The sequence below is a fragment of the Cnephaeus nilssonii genome (assembly GCF_951640355.1).
Source record: "Cnephaeus nilssonii genome assembly, chromosome: X".
Lineage (NCBI taxonomy): Eukaryota > Metazoa > Chordata > Mammalia > Chiroptera > Vespertilionidae > Cnephaeus > Cnephaeus nilssonii.
This window is the reverse complement of record NC_137071.1, coordinates 95,959,342-95,984,105: the sequence shown is the minus strand read 5'-3', so window position 1 is coordinate 95,984,105 and position 24,764 is coordinate 95,959,342. Positions and strand designations below refer to the sequence as shown.

Sequence of the window (24,764 nt, the reverse complement as noted above, 5' to 3'; positions counted from 1 at the left end):
GTCCTGGAACAGATCCTTCCCCACAACCTTCAGAAAAATAAAAACTCTGCTGACACCATGATCTTAGATCCTTGATCTTCTAGGCTCCAGAACTGTGAGCAAATATAATTTTGTTGGTCAAGTCATCCAGTCTGTGGTGCTTTGGTTACAGCAGTCCTAGCACACTCATATAGCACTTCCTGTGGCCAGTGGTATTTCCTGTTCCCTCAATTTCAGTGAGCTTCTTCCAAACTATGGCCATGTCAGCTGACAGAAGCTTTGCTTTGCCTTTCCTCTCATGGAAGCTTGCTAGTTACTATTTTCATGAACTTTAGAAATCCCACCTTAATTTTGTCCTGTGGTATTTAGCCACCTTCGCACTGCCACCAATACAATTGCTTATTTGGTCCTTGACCCACCACTTCTCACAACTTCCTGTTCTTGAAATAGCCAGTTTTAAGGCCCTAAGCATCCAGACCCATTCCCACCCTTGGAAAGGAGAAGGAAGAAGGTAACTACAGTTAATGGAACACAACTCCTACTGCCAGGCATTTTGCTAGGTCCACCATGCTCCCCTTATCTACTCCTCCTCTGAAGCCAGTATGATACCCTCAGCCACTCTGGATTGTCTTGCTACCTTCACATGTTCAGCTCTCTGCTTTTGCCATTACTGATTCCCAGAAATGTGGGCTCCAGTAGGTCAACACAGTATTTTAATTCAGGTATTTGAATATAGAATGTTCAATAAAGTTTTGATAACTAAGGTGAAGAAACTGATCTCATTCAAATATTGATTTGTTAATTCAATACTCTAAATTAATATGTACAATATATTAGAAAACTGAATTTTCCTTAAGTAGGATGTTTCTACCGTTGATTTATGTACATGTTTATCACCATCCACTGACCCATGAAGCCAAATACTCACTTCTCTGGATTTAGGCTCTACTATATGATCAGTTCTGCTCTCAATATTCTACACCCATAGAATAAAGGAAACCCTGACCTACTTAAGAAAATAATATATCTCACCTAACCAAAATTAATGTTTCCTTATTGTTTCCTTTGAATTCTATAATAACTGCTCCTAATGTCATTATCCTGTGGCTGGTGGTATTATGCTTTCTCTGTTTTAAGTAAATTAAATATAGTCCTAATATTAAGAATGACAGTGAAACTATGGTACCATAGTTCTGATGCATAAGGAAGTATTTCTTTTCTATACCTTGCAAATGCCATATAATTCATTATAAGTTGTCATTACAACCTTATTTTCATGGAATTTGTGCTGAGTTTAAGAAGTTCAAGAAACAGATCTTTTCTCCCCTAAAACAGTAGATATTTTCACATATTTAACTGATAAGTCAATGTATGAGCAATCTGTGATAAGAAAAAACAATCCAGCCCTTGTTAAGCAAACGAAGACTTCAAATCAGGAGCAGCAACTTGGACCTGGGAAGGACTGTAATTTTTCTGTAAATTGAGAGATGAGGACATTGTTGGTCGGTGACCGGGGCTGTGAAAGAATTCACAACTAAGAGAAGAGATAGATGCAGAGATACGGAATTTATTTCACTTTTCCCAAAGGGAAAGGGCCGGTGCATTGCTAATCAATGCAAGGGCAAGAAACAAAAAGGGGCTTCCCCTTTTAAAGGATAATGGCTGCTGTTGCTAGGTGACAATGAAGGGAGGGGGATTTGGGGAGAGACAGTCCAGCAGATATCCTAGGGAGGTGTCTTATCAGTATTTTTCCAAAACCTGTAAAACATGCGTACAGTAAAAATTATGGAATGCTAAAGAAGCTTGCTTGACCCTAGCCAGTTTTGCTCAGTGTTTAGAGCATCAGCCCATAGAGTGAAGGCTCGTGGGTTTGATTCTGGTCAAGGGCATGTACCAAGGTTGCAGGCTGGATCCCTAGCCCCAGTTGGGATGGGTACAGGAGGCAACCAATCGATGTGTCTCACACATTGATGTTTTTCTCTCTCTGTTTCTTCCTCTCCCTTCAACTCTCTCTAAAAACCAATGGAAAAACTATCCTTGGGTGAGTATTAATAACAACAAAAAAGGGTTCGTTTGAAGGGGAGGCAAAAGGGAACTTTCTACTAATTATCCCTGAGTTGTAAAAACAGCAGGGGGGAGGTGTAGGTAAGAATGTAGCCTTCCAGAGATGGAAGACGCTGACATGGCCTTCCCATACTAGCAGGTAGCAGCTGTGCATCACTGCAGGTTGCCCAGGACCAAACCAGAGAGAGTTGGACCTGCATTACCACCATTTGTCCACCATCCAGAACTGTAATGTCAGTGCTGACATGTACACATAAGGAACTGTTGGACACTGAAATTGGGTCTCAAAAGAACTGTTGGCCCAGAAAGAAACTCACTACACACTGATTCATTTGCCTGTCACCATAACCATTATTGCTTGTCTCATTTTCGGTTCTTATAAGTGTATTTCTATTAGCACATGATCTCACTCATCTAGGGGAAATAATGAACAACATAGACTGATGAACAAGAACAGACCCAGAAACAAGGAGGCATGGATCAGACTGTCGGGCCTCAGAGGGAGGGTAGGAGAGGGCGGGGGTAAAGGGGAGAGATCAACCAAAGGACTTGTGTGCAAGCATATGAGCCTAACCAGCTGTTAAGGGCAACAGAGGTGTGGGGGGGCATGTGTGGGGAGGGGTGTGGGATGGGATGGGGGGATGAGGACAAATATGTGATACCTTAATCAATAAAGAAATTTTTAAAAAAATAAAATTTTAAAAATTAAAAAAAAAGAATGTAGCCTTGAAAGTAGCTTATCTTGTCCCTCAGTTTGAACAAGGGGGCTGTTTGAATCTGAGGAGCTAACAATCCTGGGTCTTAATTACCAGGTAGTTATCATAGCTTATGTAAGGTTACAGTAAGAAAAAAAGGACTCTTTCTTGTCCTTACAGACATCAGTGGGTTATGAAGACTTTTTGAAGAAACACACAGAAATGTGACTAAAAGAGGTAAATTCTAATGTAGCATATAGATGAGTAGAAAAAAAATGTTTATACAGCCCTAGCTGGGTGACTCAGTTGGTTGGAGTGTCTTCTTATAGATCAAAAGGGTTGCGGGTTTGTTTCTTGGTCAGGCATACCTAAATTGCAGGTTCAATCCCTAGTCAGGACACATACAGGTGACAACCAATTAATGTTTCTCTCTCACATGAAAGTTTCTTTCTCTCTTTCCTTTTCTTTTTCTCTAAAATCAATAAAAACATATCCTTGGGTGAGGATTTAAAAAAAGTTTATACAAGTTTGAGACCATGATATTTGTTCACAAGCAGTCATTGTTATTAAAGAAGTGAGACTGTGGGATGGTAATACAGCCTTGTTCTTATTACCAAACTTAAGTGTTTCAATATTTTATAAGTGATAATTCTCAAATAAGTGGCCATACATAAACTTCAGGTAATAAATGTTTTGAATTTCATAAACCCACAAGATGTAGAAGCAGTAATATTAAAATGTTGAATAAACTTACAAATTCTTAGCATTACACTAGGTTTTGATTCTCTTTTTTCATACACACTGATGCTGTAAACTAACATGAAATAGAAATTTCATAGAAGGCTGTAGAGCACAAGAAACTCTTTTCAAAGAATAACTGCTTAGTGCCCTTCAGAAAAACTAGACCTAAGCATCTCTGAGCTGTGGGAGCTACAGCGGCCAGATTCTACTGCATAGTAAAGCCTGATGACCCTCAGACTGAAGACTCTTTCAAATTCTTTTTTTTTAATCATATATCCAAAGAAACTAGAAACACTAATTAGAAAGGATATATGAACCCCTATGTTCATAGCAGCACAATTCACCATAGCTAAGATTTGGAAACAGCCTAAGTGCCCATCAGCAGATGAGTGGATTAAAAAACTGTGGTACATCTACACAATGGAATACTATGCTGCGGTAAAAAAGAAAGAATTCTTACCATTTGCAACAGCATGGATGGAACTGGAGAGCATTATGCTAAGTGAAATAAGCTAGGCAGAGAAAGATAAATATCACATGATTTCAAACTCTTTCTGCTTGAACTCATCTCATTCAGCAACTTGGTTACACTTGAGGCAGCTTAACACTTCCTGGAACTTTTCAAGAACCTTCCTTTCATAGTTTTCTACTAAACTCGTGCCATTGAACATGTGGGATTCTATAGTATTTCTGAGTGCTACCCTACCTCTATTGACTTCATATTCTAATTCATATTGTCTGCTTCTTTTACGATCTGATCAATATCATGTATACTGAAACAGTCTTGGTTAGTAATGTTGATTTTATTCTTCCTGCAAGTACTTTTGTCAGCAACACTTATATTTATAACGATATTGGTGTCTATGTGAAAGGTCACCTGTATTTTAGGAATGCCACATTAGTAAGCTAGAGAATCCCAGGAGCATGAACTTGCCAAGCAGTTTCTTCCTCTTAGGTATAGCCTTTTCTCCCTCATACACTTTTACTAAGACAGTGGTCTCTTGTCAAAGTAAGTTGTGAACATCTGCGTTTGCTTTGTAGAAAAAGTGGTGTTTCTCTGGATAAGGGATGTCACATCCTCCCTGCCATTTCAATGCCCAGGGAGAAAAGGGCTAATATCAAGGTCAGGAGGTCTGACACATTACATTCTCTGATTTGTCAACCAGGAGAATAGGTACTTGTATAGTAGCTGTACCATATGTCACTGCCTCCTCTGTGTTGATGGTCTTGTTGAGCTCCCTTCCATTCAAGAAGTCTTTCAGCAATTTTTCGAACTTTGGGATACAAGTGGAACCACCCACTAACACAATTTCATTAATCTGGCTTTTGTCAAATTCAGCATCCTTCAGAGATTTCTCTACTAGCTTTATGATACCATGGAAAAGAGTACTCAACTGCTCAAAGTGGGTTCAGGAAATGGAAGTGTAGAAATCCACATCCTTCTAAGAATGAATCAATTTCAATCCTGGCATTTAAAAAGAAACAAGATACATTTTGCCTTCTCACAGGTAGATTGGAGGCACAACACTGCCCACTTGTTGGAGGCTATATCCTTCTTGTGTTTGCATTTGACTCTTCAATCATGTGCTTCATCATAGGTTATCTAAGTTTTCCCTATCCAGGTGGTTGTTACCAGCTGTGGATTTTACTTCAAAGATGTCATCATTGATGTTTTGGATAGATACATCAAAGGTGCCATAACCCAAGTCAAAGATCAGCACATGTTTCTCTTTTTTAAAGCTTTTTTGTTTGTTTCATTTTAATCCAGGCCATAGACGATGGCTGCTGTAGTAGGCTCCTTAATGATTCTCAGGACATTCAGATCAGTGATGTTCCTGCATCCTTAGTGGTCTGACAGTGTGAATCATTTAAGTAGGCTGGGACACTAATTACTGAATTTTCTATTTTTCTCCCCTAAATAGGCTTTCCCTTTTCACAAATCATTTGGGAAGGCCAGTGCTTCACTCTGACTGAACTGTGGCATCACCAAACTTGCAACCAATCAGCCTTTTTGGCATCAAAGATGGTACTGGTAAGGTTCATCATTTCTTTGTTCTTAGTAACTTCATCGATGAGGTATTCATTTTGTGAAAGCTATATAACTTGGACCAGTACAGCCACCTTGATAATTGCCAATGATCTCTTCTTTTTCATGCCAGAAGACTCCCTACACATGAATAAGTGGAACCCAGTTCAATACCAATCAGCAGACAGACTGATTAAAGAAAGAAAAGGGGGAAATGAGGCAGAAAATAGTTCTCTTAAAAATCAATGGCAACAACAGCCTCTTGCAGTTAACCGCCACATAAGACTTATATTATCTATTTTTCCACCACCTTCCCTTCACTGTATTTTGGTCCTTATGTAGGTCAAACTCAAATATAAATGGATTCAGTTTTACAACTCATTCAGACAGTACTGGGTTAAATTTGTTTTCTATTATTTGCAGACCTCCACTGCACTTGGAAATAGATGTTAGACTACAAGGTGACCACCAGAATTCTGAGAGTGGTATCAAACCATCTTGGCAACCAACAGGGCTTCAAAACTTTGGGGCCATTTTTTGCTTCTCTCAGGCCCACATCTAATTGATTTCCAGGTCCAGTCATTTTTTCATCTTTGCATGTGTCCTTTCCAATGACCACAACTCTAGTTCAAAGTTTTATTACTTCATGTCCAGATTATCACAGTAGTATCATCACTAGTACATCTCCTTTCTCTGATTTCTTGTCTTATTCATCACCATCATTCCTTTATCTATCCATGCATTCCTCCATTCACTTAATAAACATCTATTGTGTATTGTGTATCTACCATTTGCTAAATACTGTTAGATGTTGAAAGTAAAGAGATGACTTTAAAATGGCTGCTATCCTCTAGGAATACCTTCATGCTGACCTTTTAAAATTAGGCCTTTTATCAAACTAACCCTTGCTCAAAAACTTGTTCCCCATCACCTACCAAATAAAATAAAATAAAACAGACCACTTTCCCTGCCCACCCAGTATGGCTTATGGAATCATACAGACACCGATTTTAGTCCTGACTGTCATTTGTAGCTTTGCTAGCTTATTAATGATAACCAATCTCAGTCCTCAGTTTTATTTCTTTTTAAATATATTTTTATTGATTTCAGAGAGGAAGGGAGAGAGAGATAGAAACATCAATGAGAGAATCATTGATCAGCTGCCTCCTGCACGCCCCCTACTGGGGATCGAGCCCGCAACCTAGGCATATGGCCTTGACCAGAATCAAACCTGTGACCCTTCAGTCTGCAGGCCAATGCTCTATCCACTGAGCCAAGCCGGCTAGGGCAGTCCTCAGTTTTCTTACCTCTAAAGCTGTGGTTCTCAACCTTCCTAATACTGCGACCCTTTAATACAGTTCCTCATGTTGTGGTGACCCCCAACCATAAAATTATTTTTGTTGTTACTTCATAACTATAATTTTGCTACTGTTATGAATCATAATGTAAATATCTGTGTTTCCCGATGGTCTTAGGCGACCCTGCTAGCGGTTCTCAACCTGTGGGTCTAAAGTATACCTAGCATTTTGGCACATAGTAGGTGCTCATTAAAAGTTATTTTGTCTTTCTTTATCTTTAAATAATTTATATCCCCAAACATAGATTCAGATAGAATCAGAATATAATGGATTCTAGATATCATTAAATAAAGCTTCCTGATTTGACAGTTGGGGAAACTGAGGTGTAATTTGGGAAATGAGTGGCCCTTGGTGACACAGAGATTTTCTATCAGATAGAGATCTGAAAGCCAGTCTACCTCACTCCCCAGCAAAGTCCTAAAAGAAAGAAACCAGGAAATGTTTATGGGGAACATTTGAGGACAGGAAGGCAAGGGCTATTTCTAACCAGAAGTGTGTTTAGCTTGTGATCCAGATTTCAAGTATGTAGCAATGTTCAAATATGTAGCAATTCTTTCCATTTACAGGAAAAGGCTATTTTTATTTTTCTCTAAATATCAATGTGGAAGTTATTGATGAATCTGAGAAAACTGAAAGCACAACACATACTGATCTGATTGACATTAAGGTAACTTATACAGTAGCATCGCCACTGGAGTTATAGACAGAACTAACACAGTAGACAGAATGAGAGGTAAAGGAGTTATAAAACTATAGAAAGTTAATCCTGGACTTGTGTTTTCAGAAACTATTCAGTCTAAGACATTCATATGATAGGTAAAAATACTAAGGCCCAAGGAGCCCTAATTACTCAGCAATAAAAAGAATTAAAACATTCCCTTTGCAAAAACATGGGTGGACCTTGAGGGTATTATCTTAAGTGAAAAAAGTCAGACAGAGAAAGACAAATGCCATATGATTTCACTTATATGTGAAATCTAAAAAACAAAAACAAACCCACAGATACAGAGAATAAGCTGATGGTTGTCAAAGGAAAGGGAGGTGGGGGAGGGGGATAGGTGAAAAGGGGGAAAAAGGGGCTAGACCCAGATTGCACATATTCTTATAGACAGAGCTAGTACACCTGACTTTTTAAAATATAGCAATTATTTCATTTGACTACACTGGCTGCTCAAACAGAAATATGTTCATCACTTAGCATTTGCTGAATACCTCCTATGTACAGATCACTGGGCAGAGCGCCAAAGAAAAGTTGGTAAGTTATACCTGGGCTGAAAGAGGTTAAGAGTAGAAGGAAAACAAGCTGTTCAGTTGTCCCTTGTGTGCATGAAACCCCAGCTGCATAGGCAAAATATATAAATGTCTGTAGTCACAGCCAGCCTAAGCAGGGTTACTCCAAAAGAGGTTGTTACACTGTCATTTAAAATTAAAATTTAATAACTTATATTCAACATGAGTTGAAAACATTCATAAATTTAATGAATCACCTAATTAAATATTGCATCAGTATGGAGCAGTCTGAGGGAAAAACCTTAAGAGTTATTTTTATGGTTAAATGCAATTAGTAAGTAATGTTTTAAAAACAAAACCCTCTTGAATTTCATAAAGCTTTTTTTCTAAAGCAGAAAATATTTATTTCATAAGGAATTACATGCTTATTTTTGCTTTCAATGCTAAGTAGTCAGCTGAACTATAATTTATACCAACCACTGTGTTGTCAGTCTAGACTTAGTCAAGCCCACTTTCATGCAAAATGATTACATGGCAATATTGTCAAGTATTTTGTTGTGTTATGATGCCAAAGTGATTCCATGTTAGCAGTCTCTATCACTGGGAGGAAACATTACATTTTTTATATCAGGATATGACATCTAGTTTCATTTATCCTATATTGTGGTAAAGTTACCTCTTACTCTTCTTGAGCAACTATTAATGAATATCTTCTGAATCAACATGTCAGCTATCCTTAAGCCCAATATTCAAGATAAAGTGGAAAGCTCAATTTGAAATTTGATAATTTGCTAGAAAGTTCATGGAGTACAAGTTTGAAAATATTTTAGCCATATCAGCCTGGGTTTGAAATACTGCTCCTCACCCCTCCTCTTAGAAAGCCTTCTACTTAACTTTGGAACTTTAGTAATTCATAGAATATTAAACACCACCCTCCCAAGCAGCATGGCTAACTGTGGAATAAATCATCTTTCATAGCCCTAACTACCTAAGGGAGTTCATTTAGACCAAATGAAAGATTTTCAGATTTCCAAATAGCAGAAATGGTGTTCAAGTATTGAACTCTAAGTAACGTTTTATTTTTTTCAGTTGAGTGATAAGTACATAGGTAATCACTGCACTATTATTTTGCCAGTTAGGTATTTCTTAACTAATAGATCCATCTCTTTAAGTTCATGGACATAATTAGGTCTTTAGATTTAATAATTACCATAAGTATTGTATTTGGTAATGTAATAAATCCAGGCAACAAAAACAGATTTTTGTATGCCTTCATCCAGGATACATCATTATCCACTACATTCTCAAAAGTGAAATCTCTATTGAGGCCCACAGAATTTTGCTAATAAATACAGCTGAATCACCTCCCTCCCTGTGAGTTTGGGGCTACTATCCTATTTCATTTTTCATTAATTTCCTTACATCACTTCGCATAGACCCACTTGTCAAAGGTAAATTTTACTTTTCTTTCAATTCAACTATTCCTCAGTCCTTCACACATTCCCCCCGGAGCTGTATTATCCCTAATATTTAAGTGATGATTTAGCCTTAGGGGGGAAAACAGGCTAAAGATCATAAATTGCTGAATAATGGCCTGAAAAGAAAATCAGTTGACTTTTCTTTTCCCTTTCCAGAGCAAAATGTAGCTCTGGAAAAGCTAAGAAATGAAACAGAGCGGGGTAATTCATGCAGCTCTATCTAACCAGAAATAAGAAAAGAACCATAGTAGAAAATCTGATTAATGAGGCTCACACATGCTTATCTATTTAACTTTCAGAGACTTTGCTGGTCTAGAGGAATAAGGCACATGTGTCAGTTCCTAAAGGTAAAATGTGATGAAATATTTCAAAGTATTTTGTAAATGTAAATCACTATAAAAATGCAATATACTATTACTGATATTAATTAAAATAGCAGTAAATCAAATTATGAAATATCAAGCATACATTTACATACATATATGTATACATGCATATAATACATATATAGGAATACACACACACACACACACACACATATATATATATATATATATATATATATATATATATATATGCAACTATTCTCAGATGCAAAGTAAACTTAGTATTTGAAAGGATATTTCATTTTAAAATATGTGCTCCCACAACAGTATAGCCTATAAGGGCAGAGAAGACTATGAGATCAAAGAGGGCACATAAAAGGCTTAAACTGTATAGCAATATTTTCTTCTGCTGTGTGTTGTGTACACAGATAATCACCATATCTCTTTCACCAGTTTGGTAATCTTAAACCAAACATTATTATTCCTAATATATCCTTATTCCTATTTTGAAGAAAAAGAATGATCTATTCTAAATGTGTGTGGGTACTTGAGAGAGAAAAAATAAAAAGGAAAATACCTAATTGCTGTTCAGCTACAGAATAAAACACAAGCATACCTATATGTGCACATACACGCATCACCACATGGGGTAATGGGATCAGAAAAATTGGAATTCTGTTTTTGGCTCCACCACATCTGAGAGGAGTGACCTTATACAAGTCATTTAACTTTGCTGAGGTCCAGCTGACTTGCCTAAATACACAGACAGGGCCACTGTGAAAATTATTAATATAACAGACAAAAGCACTCTATAAAGTGAAATCCCACCATAACAAGACTAAGGTGTTATGACTTAGCAGTAAGGACAGTAGATACTGATGCAATGAAGAAGGCCCCTTTTTCCTATACAATTACTGCATGGAACACTACCTAGCACCTAAAATCATATTAAAAGTTGCCTATGTGCATACAAAAGGAAAAATATTTCGTATTTGAAATTATCTATTTAAAGGTGGTACTTTCTTAGAGAGTGAGTGGAAAGGTGGATGCATCAATTGTAAGTTGTGTTTGAGAATGGGTATGAGGGTATAATCCCCCTAAATTAGAGGACAATGTCACACTGGAGGGAGTCAGAAGTCAATCAACATATCACAAATTTATCGGACTGAATCATAGTCTGAAAATATATTTTCAAATATTTAGACACATTTCTAACCTTTAAAACCTTCTAACATCTTACAGTGTACATTTTAGAGATGCAAAGACAAGTTCAGCAAAAGCAAGTATAATGGTAAGGTGATGAACTCCACAACCACTTGATCTGGGCGCCCAACATTTCTGGCTCAGGATAGGGTGATAGCCTTCCAATAGAACTTGCTGCTTGTGCCTTTGTCCCTACTATAGCCAGACAAATCCTTCTAAAGTAGTATTTCTCAACGTGTGCTCCTCACCCATCTACATCAGAGTCACCTGAAAAACCTTATTAGATAATGTAGATTCCCAGGCCCCACGCCAGAGTATCTGCTTTCATAGGTTTGGGGTGGGATTGAGGAATCTGCATTTTGGCAATATCCAGGAATTCCCATACCGCTGACATGTGAAAATTGCTGAAGTACAAGGGATATCATAATGTCATTCCTGTATTCAAAACCTTCCAATGGCTCCCTCTCTTACTCTTTAAAGGCCAAAAGAAGCATGATGGCCCACAAAGCTCTTCAAGATCAGCTGATCCCATTCTCTGCCATACTTGCTTACTACCCTCAGCCATTGTGAACTCTTTGCTCTTCTTAAGCTGCTTCTGCCACAGGGCCTGGAGTGCTTCAATGCTCCTATCACACACAGTTCATCCCCTCGCTCACTTCAAGTACCAGCTCAAAGATCACTTCTCAGAGATGCTTCCTTCATTATTTTATATTGACTATAACCCTCTCTTATTTTTATTCAAATAATTTATAATAACCTGACATTTACTTGTCTGTCTCACCTCACTTCATTGAGGCTCTATTATAGAATTGTTACCCACATTGCCTACAACAGTTTTTAGCACTTAGTGAGCCATTAATAAGTATTTGTAAAGGTGATTTAAAACTTGGAGGTTTCATTTACAATATTTTTATTTTTTAATTAAAAGAGATCTTTGGTTTCCATAGGAAAAAAACACAGTATCCTGAGCTTAGCTTTCCACACAGGGACAATTGGATGAAACAGCAGACCAGTGGCCCCTTCACTGGAGGATATGTATAGCTTTATTACACTTCCTATAATAAAGTTGACAACAGGCTCAGTTGTCTGTTCCTTGTGGGAAACCTCCCTCCTTCCTTCTAGAAATCTCCCTCCTCCTGTTCTCTCTCTCTCTCTCTCTCTCTCTCTCTCTCTCTCTCTCTCTCCTGCACTCTCTGTTCTTCCCTCCCTCCTATCTTCTCCATCCGTCTTGCACTCTCTCTGCTTCCCTCTTCCACCACCCCTCCTCCTGTGCATTTGGTCTATTCTGCAATCCCACTTCCTCCCTCCAACCAGTATTCTCCCTCATAACCAATGGTTCTCAACCTAGGTGTTTTTGCTTCCCACACTTCAGAAAATGGAAATGTCTAGAGATATTCTTGACTGTCACAATTAGCCAGGGTAGTACGGATGACATCTGTTCCATCAAGACTAAGGGTAGTACTGATGACATTGTTCCATCCAACAATATCCTACAATGCATTAGGACAGTCCCCCACAACAAAGAATAATCTGGAACACAATGTCAATAGTTCTGAATTTGAGATTACTACCACAAACTAAACTTCTCTGATTCCATACAGTTCCAATAGTCTCCAGCAGAAAAAAGGGAACAACTTTCTTTCCTTCTTGATGCACTCATTGACACACAAGATAATATAAAAGCAAATAAGTTTTTCTATGAGTATTATAAAACATTTCAAATGAAAATTAAGAAGCCCTTGAGGATTTGAATTGACATTTCTCCAAACAGGACATACAGGTGTCCAATAGACATATGAAAAGATGCTAAACATCAATAATCAGGGAAATGCAAATCAAAACCACAATGAGATATCACCTCGGAATGGCTATCATCAATAAATCAACAAAAACAATTGTTAGCTAGAATGTAGAGAAAGGGGAACCCTGGGGCATAGTTGGCAGGAATGCAGATTGGTGCAGCCACTATGGAAAAGGGTATGCAAGTTCATCAAAAATTTAAAGACAGAACTACTCTATGACCCAGCAATTCTACTGCTGGCTATTTATCTGAAGAAATCCAAAACACTTACTGGAAAAGATATACTCACCCCTATGTTCTTCATTGCAGCATTATTTACAATAGCCAGGATATGGAAGCAACCTAAATGTCCATCATCAGATAAAAGAATAAAGATGTGGCATATATCATAATAAAATATTACTTAGCCATAAAAAAAAAACTTAATAAGACAACATGAATGGACTTAGAAGGGTATCATGCTAAGTGAAATAAGACAGAGAAAGACAAATAATACATTATCTGACTTATATCTGGAATCTAAAAAGCAAAATTAATGAACAAACAAAACAGAAATAAACTTATACATACAGAGAACAAGCTGATGGTTGCCATATGGGAAAGGTGAAAGGGATTAAGGAGTACAAATTGTCAGTTATAAATATAGCCACAAGGACATAAAGTACAACACAGGGAATATCCTATATAATAAAAGCCTAATATGCTAAGTGTCTGGTTGTCCAGTGACCGGTCGACTGTTCAACCAATCAAAGCGTAATATGCTAATGATATTAACCAATCAAAGCGTAATATGCTAATGATATGCTAAGGCCATTCGATAGCTCACTATGACATGCACTGACCACCAGGGGGCAGATGCTCTGACCAGTAGGTTAGCTTGCTGCTGGGGTCCAGCCAATCGGGATAGAGCAAAATGGGCCAGACACACCCTGGAGCTCTCCTGTGGTCCCTCCCTGGCTGGCCAACCTCCCGCATCCCTCCCCAGCCCCAATCATGCACCAGTGGGGTCCCTCGGCCTGGCCTGCACCCTCTCGGGGGATGTCCGAGAGCCGGTTTCAGCCCAATCCCGCAGGCCACTCCCCTCAGGAGGGCACCAGACACAGGGATCACCCAGAGGGGCCCCACCCATGCACGAATCCATGCACTGGGCCTCTAGTAGTCAATAAAATTGTAATAATTATATATGGTATCAGATGGGTACTAGACATGAAACTAATATTATATTGTATGTCAACTGTAATTGAAAAAAATTTAAATAAGATGCCTTGCTTTAAACACTCAGGTCACAAATATCAGTTGTTTCATAATATTCAAACATTAAAATATTTCTACTGGATTTTAATGAACACTAGTGAACCCTCATAGTGAAAAGACTGGAAAGTAGTATAACAAAATGTTAGTAGGGGAGGAAGAATAATTTCCCTCTACTCTTCTAAATTCTTGGCTGAGACCACTGCATCCACCCTCCATAACAAAAGACAGGTTAACAAGAGAAAAACAGAAGTTTCATAAAATGTAGATTTAATTATTAGACCAGCTGAAAGAACCTTGAAGGGCTAGAGGAAAGTTTCTTCTACCCCCACCATATGAAAAAGACATCTTAAAATTGTTCAGATAAAACTTACAAAATAAGAAACACTTTTGATATGTGGACATTGGCTTTTATCCTGAAGCAACCATGTTTTTAACTTTTAAAAAGCCTAAAAATATTAATTTTAAAATATCAATTAAAAAATAAATTTTAAACTCTGAAAACTGTAAGAAAGTTTAGCACATTGAGATCATAGATTTCCAAGGTTAGCTCAATTTGCAAGCAGTATTAAAAAGAGCATATTAAAATCTGTCCTCTTAAATCTTAGAAAAATACTTTTGATATATCAATGTCAGCTTTTATCCTGAACTAATCAGTGTTGTCAAAATCCTAAGATGTCAACATTCATGAGGAAGCTGAGGTTTTCAGGATAGTAAAAAGTTCTCATCATTTCATAAAAAATAAATGTCAAGTTGGATAAGAACCCATCTTGTTGGTTTATAGTGTTTATAGTAATCAATTTAATATTACTTCCAGCAGTGTGGCACCAGTACTGCATAAACAATATGATAATTGGAATCCCTCTGCTCCTTGAATTAGTAAGCAAGTTACAGTGCATATCAATCATGCATAATGAGTATGAAGCATAGCTTGATTATATTTCATTTGCATAAGAATTTTCTATAATTTTTAAACTGATCATTTTTAATTCAGAATAGATTTAAATGCCATGTAACTGCTGCTCTCCTCCTGAAATACTAAGCAATCTTCTAACATAATACAAAGATGCTAATCAATTTTTTTAATGCAGATCCTAGCTTACTAATGACTTTGCATCTCTCTACATGCTGTCAAATCTCATTACACTGTCACCTTTCTAGGGTTCACAATTGGAGTACACATTTATATAGTTCAATTCTAATTGCTATATTATTTCATTCCCTTTATGAGGGAAACATCTTTTAATAATCCTTGGATTGTCCAATTTAAAGGATATTTTGTTCTCTTTGTATCTGTAGTTTGTAAAACCCCTTCTATTAATTTGCAGAAGTATTTATTTAAACATATTCTCTGACAAGCCAAAATTCTGAGGAGTAAAAATTAAATAAGCAGGAACTAACAGACAAATAAATATAGATCTAGAAGTTAAATTACAAGGAAATAAAGTATAGAAATAAAAATAGCTTATTAAACAATTTAGAAACATAATCTATTTGGGAATTCTTACATTAAAATAATTACTCATAAGCTATTCAGAGGATAAGCATTTTCTTGAATTTCATATATATATTTCTTACAGTAGTCATGCGAAACGTTAAAATCTTTTAATACAACTTTTCAAAAGAGTAGAGACCAAAACAAGGGGTGAGGCAAGTGACTCATTTTTAAAGCACACCATGCACTGAAAATAATTTTTTTAAATGTCTAATAGGGAAAAAAACAAAAGACAGAAAGAATGGTTTATATGGGAGAAACAAGCACTTGGTGGGAAAAAATGAATTGAACTTACTAAGGAAACTCTTAGCTCCAAGTCTCTAAGCAATGCCAAGTTCCAGCCTGCTGGCTAGAAGGTAGGGTTCCTGATAGATCTCATTATTACACACTGAATTTTCTATTATTTCAAGAAAAAATGTATATATTCTCCACCAAAGTAACACGTGCCCTCCCCCCACCCTCCAGTCCCCCTCACCCCGTCTAAAGAAACCCTGAAATTTCTATGGAGAGAAATCTGCTTGGTAAAATGATTTACTGAATCATTCTGAGGCATTTTTTTCCATCTGTAAATTACTAGATTAAAAAAAATTCTTACTTTAGATGGTACCATGAGTACACATTTGCTTAAGAAAAAATATTCTCCTTTATTCACGTGTTCAAGTGCACCTCTAATTCCTAAAGCGTATTGATTCATTTTCATTCAATCATATAAAGCTTCTAAAAACAGAATATGTAATATTCTTTCAAAAGTGGCTTATGTGAAATTGTAATAATCTGTTTCACATTTCAAAAATCACAAGATTCCTGACATTTCCTAGAAGAGAAGATTCATCCTTAGCGCGAGATCCAAAATGACCTTTAATTTAGCACAACAAAGACAAACCAGCTTGTTCCTTTCCCCAAAAAGCAATATTGTATGTCACTAAAATAGAATTTAAATAAATGACCATTGAGGTATTTAGGGTGTGCAGAATAACCCTATGTCACAGAGTGCCTCCCACTTCCACAGCCAGTGAGGAGGCCACATGGGAACTGCAAAGTAGAAGCCTCTTTTCTCACAGATTAGCTAAAAAACAGCAAAGAAATTACAACCTCAAGGTAAAAATAAAGAAATGATAATGGACTTTGAAAGCTCAAATTGCGGGACTCCAGAGATTAGCCAAATTATAACAAACAAATTCGAATTTAAGCGTAAAGAAAAAAAAAAAAAAGATTATACCTTCCTCTGCCCCACAAAGAGAAAATCACCAGATGCTAGGGAAGTGGCAAATTTCACCTAGCCTCACCAACCCCATTCTGAATGTTCTGGAGTCTCTGCAGAGTCACGCCTCGCCACCTCTCTTACCTAATTCTGCAAGGCTTGACATTGGGCCAAGTGGTGATAAGGCTCTAGACACGATTTACAGCCACACATTACGCACGCAGCAGCTATGGATATACACGTGTGCTCTGCCCACCACCTGGGCCTGTTTATGCATGCACACACTAGCCTGCACACACTAGCCTGCTCGCACATGCACCAGTGTGCACCTGCACATGCGCATGTGCTCTTTCGGAAACCCGCCTTGATTTACCCTTCTTACCTCCTATTCTCCCACGTGGGAAATTCCAAAAAAAATGTTTTCATGTCTATTTTCTCGTTCTTGTTTTTCATCTCTCATCTCCTCAAGTGTCTCATTCTTTTATTTTTGCTCCATTTCTCTTCCATTCTAGTTTCTCATTCCTGCTCCCATTCTTTTATCTCGCACTATTGTTTTCTCATTATACCAAAGCCTCTTGGTTTTTTCATCTTCTCCACATTTCCTCCTTATTCCTCATAAATGTTCTTGTATTTTGTTTTACATTATTCTCGTGGTTAATCTCACATTTTCAGCATATTTTCTATATTTTTCTTAATTTGTTTCACATTTTTCATTCTCAGTTTCATTATGGTCTCATCCCTTCCCCATTAAACTTATATTCTTTCATTTTCACATGTTCTCTTTTCCCTTTCTCGTATTTATATATTTCTCTTTTCTCACAGTCTTATTTAAACTCACCCTTTTTTACAGCATCACAGATTATATTATATTTTCTTATTCCTGGTATTATGTTTCTTTACTAGCACTCATTCTCTCCCATGTTTTTCCTGTCACATTTCTCTCACATACACTTTCACACTTTCTTTGCAATAGCTTTTCCCTCTCATTAAAAACAAAACAAAACAACAACAACAACAAAAAAAAAACACACATGTTTTTTATCTGCAGTTGAGAATATGACTATTCGGCCCTGGCTGGTGTTGCTCAGTGGTTAGAGTGTCAGCCTGCCAACCAAAGGGTTAGGGTTACATTCCAGTCAAGGGCAAATGCCCAGGTTGTGGGTTCACTCCCTGGCCCCAGTCAGGGTACATGTAGGAGGCAGCCCATGGTTGTGTCCCTCTTACATCAATATTTTTCTCTCTCTACCCCCTCTTCCCTCCCTTCCACTTTCTCTCAATGGAAAAAATATCCTCAGGTGAGGATTAACAAAAAGAAAAGAAGAAGAAGAATATGTACCTTTAAAAATTTCAGACAAATGGAAAAATAAAAATAAATATACTGCTTGGGGATGGGAAATAAGTTATTGCAAGCATCCTTAAGCCATGGGAGTAACTAAAAAAAGATAAGGGTTAAAAAAGAAGTTTAAGACAAAGCCCTTAGATACATATAATTCAAATTATAAGAAGCAGGTGAGGGAGAAAGAATGAGCAAACAGATCCTGAAAAAAAAAGTTAAATGATTGTGAGAGAAGAATATTTCAGAAGTGTCAAAGTTTCAGAGATACTGAAGAGAAAATATGGTATAGACTCAATTCTGTATTTGACCACAAGGAAGACAAAATATTCTAAGCAGAGTTTGAGTGAAGTGGATAGACGCTACAATAAATTCAAATACTAAAGGAAGAGAACCTACATAGATTCATCTTTATGCTTGATTGTACAGATCTGGTAAAGTATAACTGAAGATCAGTCTGCCAGCCCAGTGTCAAATAAAAACAAAGCTGGACTTAAGAGAAATTTTATTCAAAGGACTTTTAAAACAGGGAGGACACTCCAACCTCAGGATCTGCAAGAGTCTCCAAATCAAACAGAAAAAGGCTTTCCTATATAATAAAAGCATAACATGCAAATCGACCAGACAGCTGAACACCGGAACAACCATCCTGACGACCATCCAGGACCATGCTATGACACCCACTGGCGCCAGGCCAGTCAAGGAGGATGCGATGTGATTGGTTGGGGGCCCAGCCATTGCCCCATGATCACCCTGCAGAGGGAGGCCACCAGCCGATGGGATGATCAATCGTGGGGCTCCATGATCGCCCCAAAGTGGGACGCCCAGGCCAAGGACCTGCGGGCTGTGGTGGGTGGGCGGGGCCTCCCTCTGCAAGGGAAGCCTGGGTCCTAGGTGCCAGAGGGAAGCCCGTGCCAGCAGCCAGGGGAAGGAAGGCCTACTCTTGCTTTAATTTCGTGCATTGGGTCTCTAGTTCTTATATAAGGAGTAGTAAGCTGTGTTAGCAGGAATTTCATGGGGGATTGGGGCAAATGTTGGGAGTGAGTAGTTTGGTAAAATCAGGTTGCTTCAACAGAAAATTTTTCTCTCCTCAGTCAACCATTTCTTGATTCTGAGAATGAGCTGTTAAGGGGGTAATGGCAGATTTGGCACCTTGGTGCTTGCTTAAACTTTGGGTGAGTCAAATTTCAGGGGCCTATTGGGGAGGACAGAGCCTGACTAAAGTCTGTGTAAGCCAAGTCAGAGAGTAGATAATCATGAGGACTTGGTCATCAGTAGTGAGTTAACACTACTTGCTCTACCTAGAAGCATCCGATGGTAAATCTGTTCTGAACAGAATGCTTAGACTGACCACTCCATTTTTAACATTTATTTCTATTTCATTCAACAAATATTTTTGGAACTTATTGTGTGCCATAGCTATGTCTTATTTGTTTTTCTGTTCCAGTCCAGTTTAAATTCCCAAATAAAATGCACAAATGGGAACAGTTTTAATGATTAGGAAAGCTAAATTTCTTACATTTCAGAGGACAAAAAGAGGATTATAACAGTAAAGTGACTTGCCCACAGGCCATACAACTAACTAGTAGCAAAACCAGGCTCTAATCCTTAATCCTTAAACAGTCACACACACACACATATACACACACACATTTGATTATACCTCTGAAAAACTATCATGGTCACTGAAAATGAAAAAGGGTATCCTTTTGCTTAAGAAAGCATTTTGGCTTTGTTGTATAGTTATATTTAATTTAACTTTGCTTATACATTTTATTTCAGTTTTTCTAAAATATAAAGTCAATCATTTTACCTTGGAACATATATACCCACAAGAAAAAAATGACTTTTTTCCCCCAATGCATAAAATTGCATTATAGAAAATGGTCATGAGTCCAGCGAAATAGCAGGAGAACATTAAATCATGCTGAGGTCAGATATGTTTTTGGTTTTAATTAGTCAGACTGTAATACAATCAAAATATAATTTGCTGTTACTATCATATTAACAAGGTCATTTTTAATAATGAATAAAACTCAGCCTGGCTGGTGTGGCTCAATGGTTGAGCGTCAACCCATGAACCAGGAGGTCATGGTTCAATTCTCAGTCAGCGCACACGCCCAGGTTGCAGGCTCAATCCCCAGTGTGGGTCATGCAGAAGGCAGCCAATCAATGATTCTCTCTCATCTTTGATGTTTCTATCTCTCTCTCCCTCTCCCTTCCTCTCTCTGAAATCAATAAATACTGTGTAGTTTTAAAAAAATGAATATAGCTCTAAATAACCTAAGGTGAATCTGCTCAGAAGTTGTTTGGCTATTAATATTTATCAGAGGATACTACAGAATTCACACTTTCTCCATCTGCAGTCTGAAGTGAATAGAAAGCAGTAATGTGCAAGATAACATGATGAATTAGGTAGAAAACAATCTAATCTAAAAGGAGACATTAACCGTGATTAAATGTATTGTTTGCTATGCCTATTGCAGTGAAAAACAAGAACTTGAGAAATTGTAACCCATCTTTTTACAACATGAAATATGGGAAAAGGTATGATAAAGCTAATATGTCATTGAAATCTGTCACTAGTATGGTCTCTTGCCTGTTTATCTTTTATTTGGTTTATATTTTCATATTCTTAGAAACCATTTATTTCTAGAGCTTCTAATGACATTACACTACATTATACATATTGTGATCTAGATGTCAAGATTGAATGAATATAAAATAGCTCTTCCAAAGATGTATGAATATGGCAAAAAAACAACCTCATCTCCTTAAATCAAGAACAATTGCCTAGAGATAAGATGATAACATGTTGCTAACTACAGACAATAAATAATAAAATAGAAATAACAATGGAATAATAAAATGCACAGTTTTAACCATCAAATATGTGTTATCCCTAATGTGTGCCATATGTTGCAGATTTAAAACTATGCTTTTCATAACTACATTTGAAAAATAAGATGTTTCAGAGTGACAAAAGAGATGGCATATTACATTTTCCTCTCATGCCTCCTCCTTCCACCATGACTATAACTTAATTGACTAAGGCAAACAGCAATTCATTTCCTATATACACAAATCAATTTTAACCATTTAAATAACACAAAATAAGGGTAAAAATTGTGTGTGGGGGCGTTATATTGATACCGCCAAGTATATATTAGAGGAGAAAGAACAAGTGAGCACTAGATAGTGGTGAAAGGAATTTTAGAGACAGGACAGGCAGTTTTAGGGAAAGGGGGTCCATGGGAGAGGAATGCACATGTAAAGGGAAGAAGATAGCTTTAAGACGCCAGAATGCTTATCTTATGTTCATGGAGGATAGGGAAATGTTACAAGAGGAAGGCATATATTCACAGAGGATAGAGGAATGTTGCAAGATAAGGTGGAGAGATAAAGGGGGGCACCTTGTGGGCTTTGAACTTTGAAACTGATACTCTGCAGAAGAATGACCAATTAGGAAAGCACAAAGGTCATAAATTAAGGAAGGGTCCAATTAGAAAGAGTCATATTCAGACAAAGAGCTGCAGCATTTATAAACCCAGAGACAAAGAAACTCAGGAGGATTTGTTCATTTTTCCCATTAGAGACAGAGCAGGCTTTTCCCATTTGGGGACCCTTCAGCGGAGAACCTTCTCACAATCCAGGAGAACCACTGCTGTAGAGCCTAAGACCATCAGAAAACACAGATATTTACATTATGATTCATAACAGTAGCAAAATTACAGTTATGAAGTAGCAACGAAAATAATTTTATGGTTGGGGGTCACCACAACATGAGGAATTTCATTAAAGGGTTGCAGCATTAGAAAGGTTGACAATCACTGTGCTAGAGGCCCGGTGCATGAAATTCATGCACGGGTAAGGTCCCTAGGCCTGGCCGGCGATCAGGGCAGATCAGGGCCTTCTGGCTGCTGGCCGGGGCCTTCCTTTGTTCTGTGCTGCCCCCTGGTGGTCAGCTCACATCCTAGTGAATGGTTGAACTCCCAGTCAGTCGAACTCCTGAGGGGACAATTTGCATATTAGCCTTTTATTATATAGGATATACTGTATATTATTGATTTCAGAGATGAAAGGAGAGAGAGAGAGAGAGAGAATTATCAATGATGACAGAGAATCATTGATTGGCTAACTCATACATGCCCCCTACTGGGGATGGAGCCCAAAACTTGGGCATGTGCCCTTGACCAGAATCTAACCTGGGACACTTCAGTCTGAAGGCTCTATCCACTGAGCCAAACCCCTAGGGTTGGGAGCAGTGATTTAGAAGCCACTTGATTTGCGGACTGTATTTTTTAATTCCTCTGTCTCCACTTACTGCTAGCATTGGCTTTATCCAACAAATCATGTTTGAAAATTTCCAGAGATTTTTATATCTATTTCACAAACAATAATTTTGAGGAGAAAACAAATTGTGAATAGATGTAGATGAGTAATTAGTATCATGAAAATAAAATTAAAGGAAGAAAAGGGAGAGAGCAGATGCTGGGATGGGACTATTTTAAATTGAGTGGTTAGGGAAGGCCACATGTATTCTTTTTTTTTTTTTTTTCTGCTCAAGCCTCCAATTTTATTTTTTACAGCGTTCCTTATATGTGGTTCCTAGTAGGGGTGGGGGCTGGACGGGCTATGTGGGCTTATGTGATTGGCTAAGGTATATTAGGTAAAGGTGGTGACTATAGATAGGGTATGTGGTGGTTGAAGGGCGGCTACAGAAGGAATGCTTTGTCCTCAGGCAAGAGGAAGTGGGCCTGTGGTTGGGACCTAGTTTCTGTGAGTTTCTCTTTCAGTAACTTACTGAAGTAAGATCAGAGTTAATCCTTCGACCAACTCTTGGCTCTTGACATCTCCTCCCTTTCTGTTTAAGAAGCAGGAGTGGGCATTAACCGACCGGGCAGACATTGACCTGGTTCCTCCCGTGGGCTTTTCACGCCCACTGTATGTGGCTCTTGACATCTTTTGGGGAGGAGAGGTAGAGCCATTATTTTTATCGATGTCAACCTCTATGCAAACCAGGTGTACTCTCAGGGAAATCCAGAGGAGGTTGAAAAAAATGTTTGGACCTTCCCTTGCAATGCTTTGCTCTGCACCCGGTTCGATACCCATACCTCTGGCTCTAAGTAGAGCGTAGGTAAGCATCCCTCTGGTTAAGATGCTGTCCCCGTAGGGAAGGAGTGAGTCTGGGTCTGGAGGTTTTCGCGCTCTTGGTAAACCGAGTCCCACCTATCGGCCATTTCTAGGTGTTGATAGTGAACCTGGATGGGTTTTGCTAAAGCTGAATCTATTTGCTGTTTTACAAGGTCGGTTATTTTTCTAAATGCCCAAGGGCCAAATGTAAGAATAAGAAGAAAGCCAACAAGGGGACCAAGGATGGGGAGGAGGTAGGGGAGGAGTCCATTAAGTCCACTCCAGAGCGGGTTTTCAAATAGCTCTTTTCGTCTCTTGACGAGGTCTTCTTGTAGCTTCTTGATCTTGTCTCGGACGATGCCAGACTTGTTAGCGTAGAAGCAGCATTGTTCCTGTAGAGCCAAACATATCCCTCCCTGCTCTGCCTTGAGTAAATCTAATCCTCTTCTATTTTGTAACACAACTTCTGCTAATGAATCGATTTGTTCCTGAAGATCATTAATGGTCCCTGAAAGAGCTTGGACTTCATCAATTAATTGATTGGAGAGTTTTGTGAAGGAGTGTATTGCCACCCCTAGACCTGCTGTGCCAGAAGCTACGGCTCCAGAGATTCCTAGACCGACGAGTAAGGGAATAAATTGGACAGCCCGTTTACTACGGCCAGCGATGTAATCAAGGCTGGGCAAGGGGACAGGCTGAGTATTCCATGGAGAGGTTGTAGGTTCTAGATGCCCAGCGGCCAATTGTTCCTGTACTAACTTTGAGGCGGCTGTAAGTTTCTCGTTAGTTAATGGCCATTGATCTACCCACACAGGGGAATCAAATTTCCATTTGATCTTATCTGCGTGGGGTGCAGGAAAGTCAATGACCGTCATGGAAAATTTTGGTTTCCTAATCCTAATCGGTCATTTCTGGGTGTTATTGAAAGTGGTTGTTTGATGCCTTGATTATTTTTTCCTAGTCCTTGTCCTGGTAAAAAGCCTTGGTTAAGCATTTGTTGGGTAATAATTTCATTGGGGCTACACATAATGAGCTTTAATTGAGATAGAATGTCTCATCCCCATAGGTTAACAGTTAGTCCTGGGACAATATAAGGTTGGACTTGCCCTGAGTTACCCTCAGTATCTTTCCAGGTTAGGATTTTTGCGCTCTGTTTTGGGTTGGTAGATTGGCCAATGCCTTTAAGATGTGTTACAGAGACTTCGCAGGGCCAACTGGGGGGCCAGTATCGGGTCGATATTACCGTGGCGTCTGCCCCTGTATCTACTAAGCCTTTAAAAATTTTTCCGTCTAATTTGAGGGTGAGTAGTGGTCTCTCAGTGGTGATTTGTTGAACCCAATAGATATCAGAGGAACCGAAGGCAGAATCCAACCTAGGTTGTTGAATATTACTTTTATTGGTGGAGTTTAGGGGAAGTAAGATAAGCTGAGCTATTCTTTGTCCTTTGGA

At 38.3% G+C, this 24,764-nt stretch overlaps 1 pseudogene across 1 annotated transcript; it reads right to left on the bottom strand.

Annotated features, from left to right (window-relative positions):
• Positions 1-4,363: 4,363 nt before the first annotated feature.
• On the bottom strand, positions 4,364-5,522 carry LOC307095387 (heat shock-related 70 kDa protein 2-like; annotated as a pseudogene). Its single transcript has one exon. The product of its transcript is annotated as a heat shock-related 70 kDa protein 2-like (transcript).
• Positions 5,523-24,764: the final 19,242 nt, after the last annotated feature.